A 13919-nucleotide genomic window follows, 5' to 3' on the forward strand; every position below is an offset into this window, starting at 1 on the left:
TTTGTATTGTGTTAAGCCATTGAACGTGTGGTAATTTGTTAGAGACACCATAAATTCACTTAAGTAAAATGAGGAAAGAAAAAGCAAAGCTACAATTAGTTTGAGTTTATGGACTGATGTATGGAAAAGGCTTGATAAGCACTCCCCTTGCCTTTGAGTTAATTTCAACTCATAGGGACCCTAAAGGACCAAGTAGAACTGCCCCACAGGGTTTCCAAGGCTGTAATCTTTTACAGAAGCAGACTACCATGCCACATCATTCTCCCACAGAGCAGCTGGCGGGTTCAAAACGTTGATCTTTGGATTGATTAGTTGCCAAGTGCTTAACCACTATGCTACCAGGGCTCCTAATGTGGGGATTATAAACACCAAATTCAGGACAGAGGTAACTATCCCTCTCTAGGGGAGCCTTAGTGGTATAATGGTTAAATGCTCTGGAGCTAACCAAAAGGTCAGTGGTTTGAACACACCAGATGTTCCAAGAATAAAGATTTTCAGCCTTGGAAACGCTACAGGACAGTTCTACTCTGTCCCCTAGGGTGGCTATGAGTAGGCAGAGACTTGATGGCAAAAGTTTGGGTTTTTTTTCGTTTGTTTCCTTGTTTTAGAGAAGCTGAGGGGTCCCTGGGTGATGCAGAAAGTTAATTGCTGAAATAGTAACCAAAAGGTTGGCGGTTCACGTCCACCCAGGGGCACTTTGGAAGACAGGCCTGGTGATCTGATTCAGAAAAGTCACAGCCTTTAAAGCCCTTTGGGGCAGTTCTACTCTACACACATGGGGTCACTATGAATCTGAATCGATTCATGACAACTAACAACAACCAAACCAAACCTGTTGGCATTGAGTCGAATCCAACTCAGAACAACCCTATACGGCAGATAGAACTGCCTCATAGGGTTTCCAAGGAGCAGCTGGTAGATTTGAACTGCTGACGTTTTGGTTAGCAGCTGAGCTCTTTACCACTGTGCCACCAGGCAGAGTCTGAATTTCACCCCTCTTGGAATGTTGACTTCACACGGGTCACCTGAAGAACTAAGGAATCATTAGGATCACCTTCAAGGTACAACAGGAAAGAGCAAGTGGATTAGATGGAGAGGACCCTACTGAGCACTCACCACTGTACTACTTCGTCATTCTCTGAGGATTTAGAAGGCATTTACTACATGGATCTCTTAAGCAAACTTTTATAGATTAAAGAAAAAAAAAATCTATCAGAAAATGTGTTTCTGACATTCACTGGAGTTTTTTTTTTTTTTTTTTTTGACAAGAGAGCAAGGATGGATGCCTTCCAGCTCCTGTCTGGAGGGGAGAGGAGAAGGCAGAGGGGGACAGGAGCTGGTTGAATGGACACGGGGAATACAGGGTAGAGAGGAGGAGTGTGCTGTCTCATTAGGGGGAGAGCAGCTAGGAGTACATAGCGAGGTGTGTATAAGTTTTTGTATGAGAGACTGACTTGAATTGAAAACTTTCACTTAAAACACAATTAAAAAAAAAAAAAAAGAATGGATGCCTTCATTTAAAGGAAGGAAAAAAAAAAATCTCCAAAGAAAGTTTTACTTTCTCAGGAAGATGGGCAAACTGTGAATAATAACCATTGTGGTTAGCGTTAATTCTTGCAGGGTTGGTCCTTGTAGGTCAACCGGATCCCTTTCTTTTCCTTTATAAATTGAGCTGAAACAGTTTCTGCTGACCCGAGAGCGCTGGCTGCCTGCCCAGAAGTCCAGCCCCTGCAGGCACTGTGTAATGAGGCAATCTACAAGGCTGATCTCAGCACACTAAAAGTTCAAGCTGAGACTGAAATTCTTAACACATTTGCAGGATGAAAGCAAAATAGCCAGAGGAACTGAAACAATATGACATCATTCAAATAACTGAATCATCGTTTTAATCATTCAAAGAACCAATATCGCAAGAGATGTGTCATTATGACAGCATTGCCCACAGCTGCCTAAATGTATGTTTCCTTCTTACTTTACACCCATAATGAAACATAAGGATACAATTAAGGTTGGTTTTGGTTTATTGGAGTGGTTTGTTTTGGGCGTGAGGAAGGGTGAAAAGACGCTTAGTTTTTCTTTGTGAAAAAATTTTCTACACATATGTAATGACAAGGAGGGAGGAAAAGAAGAAAGGAAAGAAGGAAGGAAGGAAAGAGGCAAATGATAAACAGACAAACATACACACACACACACACCCCTTCTCATGTCTTTTGGATAAATAAAATGTTCAGTTCATCATTTTGCTACTCTTTGATAATCTAAATTTAAAAACCTCCTCTCTTAAGCACTGTTAACATTTACATATGTATTAGAAATTAGAAAAAATGAAAAATTGCATTTTTGTGGACATACGTATTAGGCTGCAGGTATGTTGTTGTTCTTAGGTGCTATTGAGTCAGTATCGACTCATAACGACCCTATGTACAACAGACTGAAACACTGCCCCACCCTGCGTCATCCTCACAATCATTGCCATGTTTGAGCCCATTCTTGTAGCCACTGTGTCAGTCCACCTCATTGAGAGCCTCTCCGTCTTTTTGGCTGACCTCTATTTCACCAAGCATGATGTCCTTCTGCAGGGACTGGTCCCTCCTGATAACATGTCTGAAGTACATGAGACAAGGTCTCCCCATGATTGCTTCTAAGAAGCATCCTTCCAAGACAAATTTATTCGTTCTTCTGGTTAAAAAAAAAAAAAAAAAACCTTGCCACCCAGTCGATTCTGATACATAGTGACCCTACAGAACAGAGTAGAGCTGTCCCATAAGGTTTCCAAGGAGTGGCTGGTAGATTTGATCTGCCTGCCTTTTGGTTACATTTTGGCCAAGCTCTTAACGACTGATAGTCTATGGTACGTTCAGTATTCTTAGCCGACACCATAATTCAAATGCATCAATTCTTTTTTGGTCTTCATTTTTTACTGTCCAGCCTTCACATGCATATGACACAATTGAGAATACTATGGCTTGAGTCAGGCACACTTAGTCCCCAAGGTGCAATCGTTGCTTCTTAACACTTTAAAGAAGCCTTTTGTAGCAGACTTGCCCAATTCAATATGGCATTTGATTTCTCAAGTGCTGCTATCATGGGCATTGATTATGAATCCAAGTAAAATAAAATCCCTGACAACTTCAATATTTTCTCTGTTTAGCATGATGTAGTTTATTGGTCCAGTTGTGAGGATTTTTGTTTTCTTTATGCTAAGGTGTAATTCATACTGAAGGCTGTAGTCTTTGATCTTCATCAGTAAATGCTTCAATTCCTCCCGGCCTTCAGCAAGAAAGGTTGTGTCGTCTTCATATCACGAGTTGTTAACAGCCTTCCTTCAATCCTGGTGCCTTGTTCTTCTTCATAGAGGTCAGCTTCTCAGATTATTTACTCAGCACACAGGTTGAATAAATTTGGTGAAAGAATACAATCCTTTCCAGATTTAAAACCCTGCCAGAAAAAACCCCTGCAGTATCCCCTTATTCTGTTCCAGTGACTGCCTCTTGGTCTATGTACAGGTCCTACATGAGCACAAGTAAGTGTTCTGGACTTCCCATTCCTCGCAATGTTATCCATAATTTGTTCTGGTTTTTGCATAGTCAACAAAACACAGGTATACATCTTTCTGATATTTTTTGCTTTCAACTAGCAGCCAGCTGACATCAGTGATGATATTCCTTGTTCCATGTCCTCTTCTGAATCTAGCTTGAATTTCTGGCAATTCGCTGTTGATGTACTGCTGCGATCACTTTTGAATGATCTTCAGCAAAATATTACTTGTGTGTAATATTAATGATATTGTCCAATAATTTCCACATTCTGTTGGATCACCTTCCTTTGGAATGGGGACAAATATGGATCTCTTCCAGTCATTTGGCCACGTAGCTATCTTCCAAATTTCTTGGCATAGAAGAATGCGCACTTCCAGCATTTCAGGTATTTGTCAAAACATCTCCGTTGGTATTCTATCAGTTCCTGAAGACTTGTTTTTTACCAATGCCTCCAGTGCAACTTGGACTTATTCCTTCAGTACTCACAGTTCTTGATCATGTGCTACCTCCTGAAATGGTTGAATATCGACCAATTCTTTTCGGTACCGTGGCTCTGTATATTCTTTCCATCTTCTTTTGATGCTTCCTGTGTCATTCATTTTTTTGCCTGTAGAATCCTTGAATATTTCAACTTGAGGCTTGAATTTTTTCTTCAGTTCTTTCAGCTTGAGAAATGCCAAGTATGTTCTTCCTTTTGCTTTTCTAACACCGGGTCTTTGCACATTTCAGTATAATACTTTACTTCGTCTTCTCGAACTGCCCTTTGAAATCTTCTGTTCAGTTCTTTTACTTCATCATTTCTTCCATTCACTTTAGCTATTGTACATTCAAAAGCAAATTTCAGAGTCTCTTCGGACATCCATTTTCGTCTTCTTAAAAAAGACTGCAAGTGTACACCATATAAACCATTATGAAGTGCTGCTTAACAGAAAACACAAAGTACTATGTGATGTTGTTGTCGCTTGGTGTCGTTGAATTGGTTTCGACTCATAGCAACCCCGATGTGACAGAACAGAATTGCCCCATAGGGCTTCTAAGGCTGTAATCTTTACAGGAGCAGACTGCCACTGATTGGATTCAAACTGCCAATCTTTCTTTTTTTGTTGTTGTTGTACTGTAGACGAAGTGTCACAGAACAAACTAACTGCTCATTAAACAATTAGTACACCTATTATTTTGTTACACTGGTTACTAACCCCACAACATTTCAACACTCTCCCATGTTACCAGCTTTCCTGTCCCCTCCTGCCTTCTAGTCCTTGCCCCTGAGCTAGTGTGCCCCTTTAGTCTTGTTTTGTTTTATGGGCCTGTCTAATCTTTGGCTGAAAGGTGAACCTCAGGAGTGACTTCATTACTGAGCTAAAAGCTATCTGGGGGCGAGCAATACTCTGGGTTTCTCCAGTCTCTGTCAGACTCATAAGTCTGGTCTTTTATTTTTTATTTTTTTGTGAGTTAGAATTTTGTTCTACATTTTTTTCCAGCTCTGTCTGGGACCTTCTGTCAGAGGAGTTGATGATGGTTGACGGGCACCATCTAGTTGTGCTGGACTCAGTCTGGTGGAGGCTGTAGTACTTGTGGTCCATCAGTCATTTGGACTAATCTTTCCTGTGTGTCTTTGGTTTTCTTCATTCTCCCTTGCTCCAGAAGGGGTGAGACCAATGGAGTATCTCAGATGGCCACTCACAAGCTTTTAAGACCCCAGACGCTACTCACCAAAGTAGAATGTAGAACATTTTCCTTATAAACTATGTTATGCCCATTGAGCTAGATGTTCCCCAAGACCATGGTCCCCGCAAACTTCAGCCCAGTATTCTGGTCCCTCAGGGAGTTTGGAAGCGTCTACGGGGCTTCCATGACCTTCCCTTGGACAAGTCGTGCTGGCTTCCCCAATATTGTATGTAGTCTTACCCTTCACCAAAGGTACCACTATCTATTGTCTATTTAGTGTCAAACCAACAATTTTTCAAATAGCAGCTGAGTGCTTAACGATTGCACCAAACTGAAAATACTCTATAATTTCTAGCATTTGTAGTCATATATTCATGACTAGGGCACACTACTAGATTTTCTTTCTTCAAATTAATGACCTGTCCTGAAAAAAGGTAATGACAAAAGGAAAGATAGGGCAAAGCATTTCAACTAGACATTAGCAGTGGAATAGTTGTCTTTATGCATATATTTTTTAAAATTCCTAAACACACAAATTTACAAATAAATTCTCTAGTTTGCAAAAACAGTTATTCATTAATGCTCTTTGCTTGTCACTGGACTAAACAGCACAAATACTCTATCAAATTATAGGCAAATTTCCCTTAAACCTGACAAAGAAGGCCAGAAGATCATCTTTCAAAGGGATTAATGACATACCCCGTACTTTAGTGTAAAGCAATGTTTCTCAACATTTAAAAAAAAAGTCACCCCCAAGGAAAAAAATTTCAATATAATTTAAATTCTCCCTAATGGGTCACAAATTTTGTAATATCTAAAAAAAATTTTGCCCTTCTGAAAACAGTTTTCACTCCCTTGGGATAGTTATTACCCACCTTGAGGTTGCGTGGTATAAAGAAAACAGGACAAAAAAAAAAAAACAAAAAAACGGGGGCCAGGGGGAAGAGGCAGAAGTAAAGGAATTATTTGCCTATAGGCCCTTATCCCCCACTCCCACATATCACATAAGATGGATAGCACAGTGCAGGGTTTCTCAACAGTAGCACTCTTGACATTTCGGGCTGGATAATTCTTTGTTGTAGGGGGGTAGCCTGTGGTTTGTAGGATGTTTAACAGCATTTCTGGCTGGTACCCACTAGATGCCGATAGTAAAACTTTCTCCTAACCCCCCGACAAGTTTAACAACCAAAAATGTCTCCAGACATTGCCAACTGCCCTCTAGGGGACAAGTTTCCCCCCATTGAGAACCACCAGCCAAGAGTGATTCCTGAGAAACTGTCAACAGTGGAGAGGAGAACTAGTGGCCTGGAGTTCGGGGGGAGGGGGGGAGAATATGACTTCTGTGTTTGAGATTAAATGACAAATACAGACAGCAAAATGATACTTTAGTTTTTTTTTATTGCTGTTGTAACAAATAACCACAAACTTAGTGGATTAAAAAAAAAAACAAAAAACCCAAACCCATTGCCATTGAGTTGATTTCGACTCATGGTGACCCTACAGGACAGAGTAGAACTGCCCCATAGGGTTTCTAAGGCCGTAAATCTTTATGGAAGTAGACTGCCACATCTTTCTCTCATGGAGTGGCTGGTGGGTTCAAACAGCTGACTTTTTGTTAACAGCTGAACACTTACCCACTGCGCCACCGGGGCAGTTTTAGTGGGTTGAACACAATACAAATTTACTATCTTATGGTTTTGGAGTTGCAATATTGAAGGATTCTATGGGGAAAATATTAAACAATGCAGGAAGCATCAAGAGAAGATGGATAGAATGCAGAGTCACCCTACCAAAAAGAATTGGTTGACATTGAACCATTTCAGAAGGTAGCATATTACATAGGAACCGACGGTACTGAAGGAAGAGGTCCAAGCTGCACTGAAGGCGTTGGCAAAAAACAAGACCCCAGGAATTCCAGGAATAGCAGTTGAGATGATTCAACAAATGGATGCAGCGCTGGAAGTGCTCACTCATCTATGCCAAGAAATTTGGAAGACAGCTACCTGGCCGACCAACTGAGAGATCCATATTTATGCCTATCCCCAAGAAAGGTGATTCCACTGAATGAGAAAATTATCAAACAATATGATTAATATTATATGCAAGTAAACTTTTGCTGAAGATCATTCAAAAGTGGCTGCAGCAGTACATCAACAGGAAACTGCCAGAAATTCAAGCCAGATTCAGAAGAGGACTTGGAAGGATCCTGACTGAAAGCAGAGAATACCAGAAAGATGTTTACCTATGTTTTATTGACTATGCAAAGGCATTCGACTGTGTGGATCATAACAAATTATGGATAATATTGCAAAGAATGGGAATTCCAGAACACTTAATTGTGCTTATGAGGAACCTGTACATAGATCAAGAGGCAGTCATTCTAACAGAACAAGGGTATACTGCATGGCTTAAAGGCGGGAAAGATGTGTATCAGGGTTGTATCCTTTCACCATACTTATTCAACCTGTATGCTGGGCAAATAATCCAAGAAGCTGGACTACATGAAGAAGAATGGGGCATCAGGATTGGAGGAAGACTCATTAACAACCTGTATTATGCCGATGACACAACCTTGCTTGCTGAAAGTGAAGAGGACTTGAAGTACTTAATAACCAAGATAAAAGACCACAGCCTTCAGTATGGATTACACCTCAACATAAAGAAAACAAAAATCCTCACAACTGGACAAGTAACCAACATCATGATAAATGGAGAAAAATTGAAGCTGTCAAGAATTTCCTTTTATTTGGATCCACAATCAACGTCCATGGAAGCAAGAGTCAAGAAATCAAATGTCGCATTGCGTGTGCAAATCTGCTACAAAAGACCTCTTTAAAGTGTTAAAAAGCAAAGATGCCACCTTGAAGACTAAGGTGCATCTGACCTAAGCCATGGTGTTTTCAACTGCTCATATGCATGGGAAAGCCGGACCACGAATAAGGAAGACAGAAGGAGAATTGATGCCTTTGCATTGCGGATTTGCCAAAAGAAGGAACAAATCAGTCTTGGAATAAGTACAACCAGAATGCTCCTTAGACACAAGGATGGTAAGGCTATGTCTTACATACTTTGGACATGTTCTCAGAACGGATCAGTCCCTGGAGAAGGACATCACGCTTGGTAAACAGAGGGTCAGCAAAAAACAGGAAGACCTTCAATAAGGTGGATTGACACAGTGGCTGCAACTTTGGGCTCAAGTGCAGCAAAAGTTATGAGGATAGTGCAAGACTGGGCAGTGTTTTGCTCTGTAGTACAAAGGGTCACTATGAGTCAGAACTGACTCAACGCCTAACCACAACATAGTTTTGGGGGACAGGGTTCTGATGCAGTTCTCATTGGGCTACAACTGAGGTATTGGTTGGGCTACATTCCTTTTTGGAGGCTATGGGGGAGAGTCTGTTTTCTTGCCTTTTCCGCCTTCTACAGATTGTCCACATTTCTTGGTTCAGGGCTCCCTTCCATCTTCAAAGCCAGTAATGTTGAGCCTGGTTGCTCTCATGCTGCCGCTCACTGACTCCCACCTCTGATTTCACACATCTTTGCACGGGATCTATCTTCCAGGACCTTTTGTGTCTTCCTTTCATCTCTGTTCTCCCACTTGGCTCCCCTCCCAAATGCTTGCCCTCACCATCTGAGTTTCTACTCATCATTCAATCAAAACTCACCTCTATTGTGATGGCATTTCTGACATTGTTATATTCCTCTATTACAGCTCTTTCTACACGACATTCATTTATTCATTCATTCCACAAATATTTATTGAGGAATAACCATGTGTAAGGCACATGGGATACGCCAGTGATGAGGATGGATAGGGTCTTTGCTCTCATGGATCCCACATTCTAGAAGAGGAGATGGACAATAAACAAGTAAATGAATTAAACAATTTCAGTCAGTAACAAGGATTGTGGAGCAAGGGTAGCACAACATTAAATAGGGATCAGGGAAGTCTCTAGAAGGTAAGGAAACTGAGATAAGATATGGAAGATAAGAGGGGGCCAGCCATGTGATGATGTGAGGGGAAAGGGTTCCAGGCAGAAGGAATAACATATGCAAAGGTCCTAAGCTGGGAATAAGCTTGTGTGGTTTGAGGGAAGGCTAGTGAAGTGGGTATAGAAGGGTGGTTAGAGAGAGTGGAAGGAGATGAGGTTGGAGACCCATAGGGGCCAAAAATCATATGGTACCTTCTAAGCCATGGTAAAGACCTTGGATTTTACTCTACTTAAAATGAGGTACTATTGGAAGGTTTTAAGCAGAGGAGTGCCATAATTTGATTTAGATTTTAGGAGGATCACGCTGAATGAGTTGTTGGGGGGGGGGAGGGGCAAGACTGGAGGCAGAGAGACCATGTAGGAGGCTTTTGTCATTGTCAGGATGGAGAAAATCATGAGGTAGAGAGACCAGGGAGGTGGTTAGAGAAGATGGTGCATTACACCATGTCCCCTGTAGCCTCCAAAAAGGAATACAGCCCAATCAACACCTTGATTGCAGCCGGTGAGACCTGTGTTAGCTTGCTGGCAAATCCTAAATGCCCAACTTGGTAAAAGATTAACTATATTTCACTCAGCCATTAATGAGCATATTTTAAAGACTATGTAATTGACCTTATACCTCACTAGAAGTCTTTGAGCTCCTTGAGGATAAAGACTAGTACTTTTTCATCCCCAGGGCTTAATATCGCCTGGCATATATCAGGTTACTAAAAGTGCTGAAGGAGGTTTATAATCTTGCTATCCCTAGTTTGTTTTTATGAAGTAGTAGAACATTTTGACCTGGCCTTTTCCTCTTTGCTCCCTCAGCAGCTTGGTTACTTGGTACAAGGTAGGAAAAATGATTAGGAGACTTAGCTCAATGATTCAGCAGCCCAGTCATGAACTTTGTATCAATCCTGAAATATCTAAGGAGGGATTATCATATATTTTTTAGTGGATTAGATATGACGTAGAGTAATGTCACACACTCAGTGTAAAATAAAATCAAGAGAGACTTATTGGAAGGAAAGGCAACTCAAGCTGGGGAGGCACTGAATCCTACAATGTGAAATTCAGCACACTCTGAGGAGTTACAGGCATCCAGGCAATATTTATATTGTTAAACCAGGAACTAACGGTATAATATTCTGATTGGCTTACTAGTGATTTGTAAAAGTCGAGGGCGGGGTAACAAAGGCAGGGGCTTTACAGTGACTGGTAAATACAGCATACATGGGTTTACATGATTGGTTCAAAGACTTTTTTGCTGATTAGTTACTACTTGGTGACTATAGGGGGCTTCACAGGGGGTTTACAAGACATTTGCAAGACATTTCTTTCTGGGAAGATAGAGGTTAGATACGCTTTGTATCAAGGCTCTTTGGGAATAAGCTGGCAACATGCTTTCTTAGCTTGATTCCAAAGAAACATTTTCATAGATACAAGATTAAGTCCAGACAATGGTTAACTGTTACTGAGGTGAAGATAAAGGTTTAAAAGGGGTCAGGCCCAAGCCTGTACTAACCATTTCAGATATGCCAGTCCCCTCTACATTAAAAACCCCTTCACAGATTAAAAAAGAAGCAGAAACCATCAGGCTTTTTGTCAAATGCATATTGAATATTACTGGCAAAAATAAAGCTGACAATGGTTAAAACAAAACATGGTAAGATTTGACTAAAAAATAATAAGTAGAATTAAATTTGGGCAAAATAAAATCTGCAAAATTAGATGGTCTTAGAAGAAATAGGTTTATGAGAGAAAGCTGCTAATAGTGGGATCTGCAATAGGCCTAAAAATGAGTCAACTCTTTTTTAACAAGATTTTTCAGAAAGAAGTTCAGTTTCTTTGAAAATAATTTTAGTAAACTCAAATGAAGTGGGAACTATTTGAAATAGTTTTTCATAATGTACAAAATTGATCATTTATTGATTCATTCACCAATAAGTTATTAAGTCAAATCGACCTAATGGATTTTTCTATATAATATTTTCTTGCTGAATATTTATCAATGTTGGGATAATTTTGATTAAGATGTTTATGTTCATAAACTTGTCAAAGAGTCAACTATCTACGGGTTTGAATGACTGCCATGAAAAAAATCTGGTAGGTGAAAACTTTAAGGCCAAATTGGCAGAATCAAAATGGTAGGATCAAAACAGTTTTTAACATAAAAATCAATTTTAATTCATATTTTCAAGTACTTTTTCATTACAAAGTTCACATAAAAAATTTCAAGGTTTCCAAAAATGCACAAAGGAAAAAGAAGAAAAACAATGATCCATAGCATCTTCCTTGAGACAAAACCACTGTAAACCTCTGGCGTATTTTTTTCACTGTATATTTTAAAATACACTTTTAAATTTTAAAACTTAGTTGTAGTAACACTTCATATGCAATTTTATGTACTGCTGTTTTCGCTTAACATTAGATTATAGACATTTTTACATTATGACATCATCTTCATAATTAGTCTTTTTAAAGGCTGAGGGAAATTTACTCTTTTGGTTGGGCAGTTAAGGATTTGCCAATTTTTTAGGAACTTATAAATAGTGCAATACATCATTTCACACGAAGATTTTTCTGGATTTTGGATTATTTCCTTAGGATAAATCCTTAGAAATGGAATTATAGGATCAAAAGATTTTTTTTTTTTTTTTTTTAATGTGGAAGAAAGAGATTGATTCTCATAAGTAGCATTCGGACCAGAAATGAGACAATGAAAAAGCAACTCAAATATCTAGCCTTCTGTGTTTAGCTGTACATGTTCTCCACCTGGGAACCCTAGTGGCGTAGTAGTTAGGTGCTATGACTGCAGACCAAAAGGTTGGCAGTTCAAATCCATCAGGCACTCCTTGGAAACTCTATGGGGCAGTTCTACTCCATCCTATAGTGTCGCTATGAGTCAGAGTTGACTCAACGACAATGGGTTTTTTTTCTCTCCCTATAAATCTGGAAGACTGTGATGCTTAAAGGGAATTGGGCTTTTTTTTTTTTTTTATATAGCTTAAGAAATAAAGTAGTACTACAAGTGTTATTTGGTTTTGTTTTTTTTGGTACAAGTGTTATAATGAAAAATAGTGGTACCTCACCCTATCCTTTCCCATCCTCCAGCCCCCAGGTTTAACTCTTTTAATAGTTCTTTGGGTATTTGCTTTCATGTTTCTAAGTGATATCTTTAAAATGCGATTTCTTTTATTCATAAACTCCAGGCATTAGCTATTGAATTCCTATTATGGAAGATGAGAATTTAGATACCACTTCCCTGTCACACGTACCCCATCTTGATACACCTCACGTGTGTGGGTATCCCGGCACACCCATACCCACGTGCACACACGTACCCACATGCTTCTCTTACTTCTCTCTCCTAATCTATGTTACATCACCTCTTTTTTTTTTATTAACTTTTATTGAGCTTCAAGCGAACGTTTACAAATCAAGTCAGACTGTCACATTTAAGTTTATATACACCTTACTCTGTACTCCCACTTGCTCTCCCCCTAATGAGTCAGCCCTTCCAGTCTCTCCTTTCGTGACAATTTTGCCAGCTTCCAACTCTCTCTATCCTCCCATCCCCCCTCCAGACAGGAGATGCCAACACAGTCTCAAGTGTCCACCTGATATCATTAGCTCACTCTTCATCAGCATCTCTCTCCTACCCACTGTCCAGTCCCTTTCATGACCGCTGAGTTGTCTTCGGGAATGGTTCCTGTCCTGTGCCAACAGAAGGTTTGGGGACCATGACCGCCAGGATTCCTCTAGTCTCAGTCAGACCATTAAGTATGGTCTTTTTATGAGAATTTGGGGTCTGCATCCCACTTATCTCCTGCTCCCTCAGGGGTTCTCTTTTGTGCTCCCTGTCAGGGCAGTCATCGATTGTGGCCGGACACCATCCAGTTCTTCTGGTCTCAGGATGATGTAGGTCTCTGGTTCTTGTGGCCCTTTCTGTCTCTCGGGCTCTTAGTTATCGTGTGACCTTGGTGTTCTTCATTCTCCTTTGATTCAGGTGGGTTGAGACCAATTGATGCATCTTAGATGGCTGCTTGTTAGCATTTAAGACCCCAGACGCCACATTTCAAAGTGGGATGCAGAATGTTTTCACAATAGAATTATTTTGCCAATTGACTTAGAAGTCCCCTTAAACCATGGTTCCCAAACCCCCGCCATTGCTCCGCTGACCTTTGAAGCATTCAGTTTATCCCGGAAACTTCTTTGCTTTTAGTCCAGTCCAGTTGAGCTGACCTTCCATGTATTGAGTATTGTCCTTCCCTTCACCTAAAGCAGTTCTTAGCTACTAATTAATCATTAAAAATCCCTCTCCCACCCTCCCTCCCTCCCCGCCTCATAACCACAAAAGTATGTGTTCTTCTCAGTTTATACTATTTCTCAAGATCTTATAATAGTGGTCTTATACAATATTTGTCCTTTTGCCTCTGACTAATTTCCCTCAGCATAATGCCTTCCAGGTTCCTCCACGTTATGAAATGTTTCACAGATTCGTCGCTATTCTTTATCGATGCGTAGTATTCCATTGTGTGAATATACCACAATTTATTTAACCATTCATCCGTTGATGGACACCTTGGTTGCTTCCAGCTTTTTGCTATTGTAAACAGAGCTGCAATAAACATGGGTGTGCATATATGTTTGTGTGAAGGCTCTTATTTCTCTAGGGTATATTCCGAGGAGTACCTCTTTCTTTTGTACAGCACATCCTTCAGTAGTTTCTTAAGGAAGA

This window comes from Loxodonta africana, chromosome 27 (genome assembly GCF_030014295.1).
Source record: "Loxodonta africana isolate mLoxAfr1 chromosome 27, mLoxAfr1.hap2, whole genome shotgun sequence".
Taxonomy (NCBI): Eukaryota; Metazoa; Chordata; class Mammalia; order Proboscidea; family Elephantidae; genus Loxodonta; species Loxodonta africana.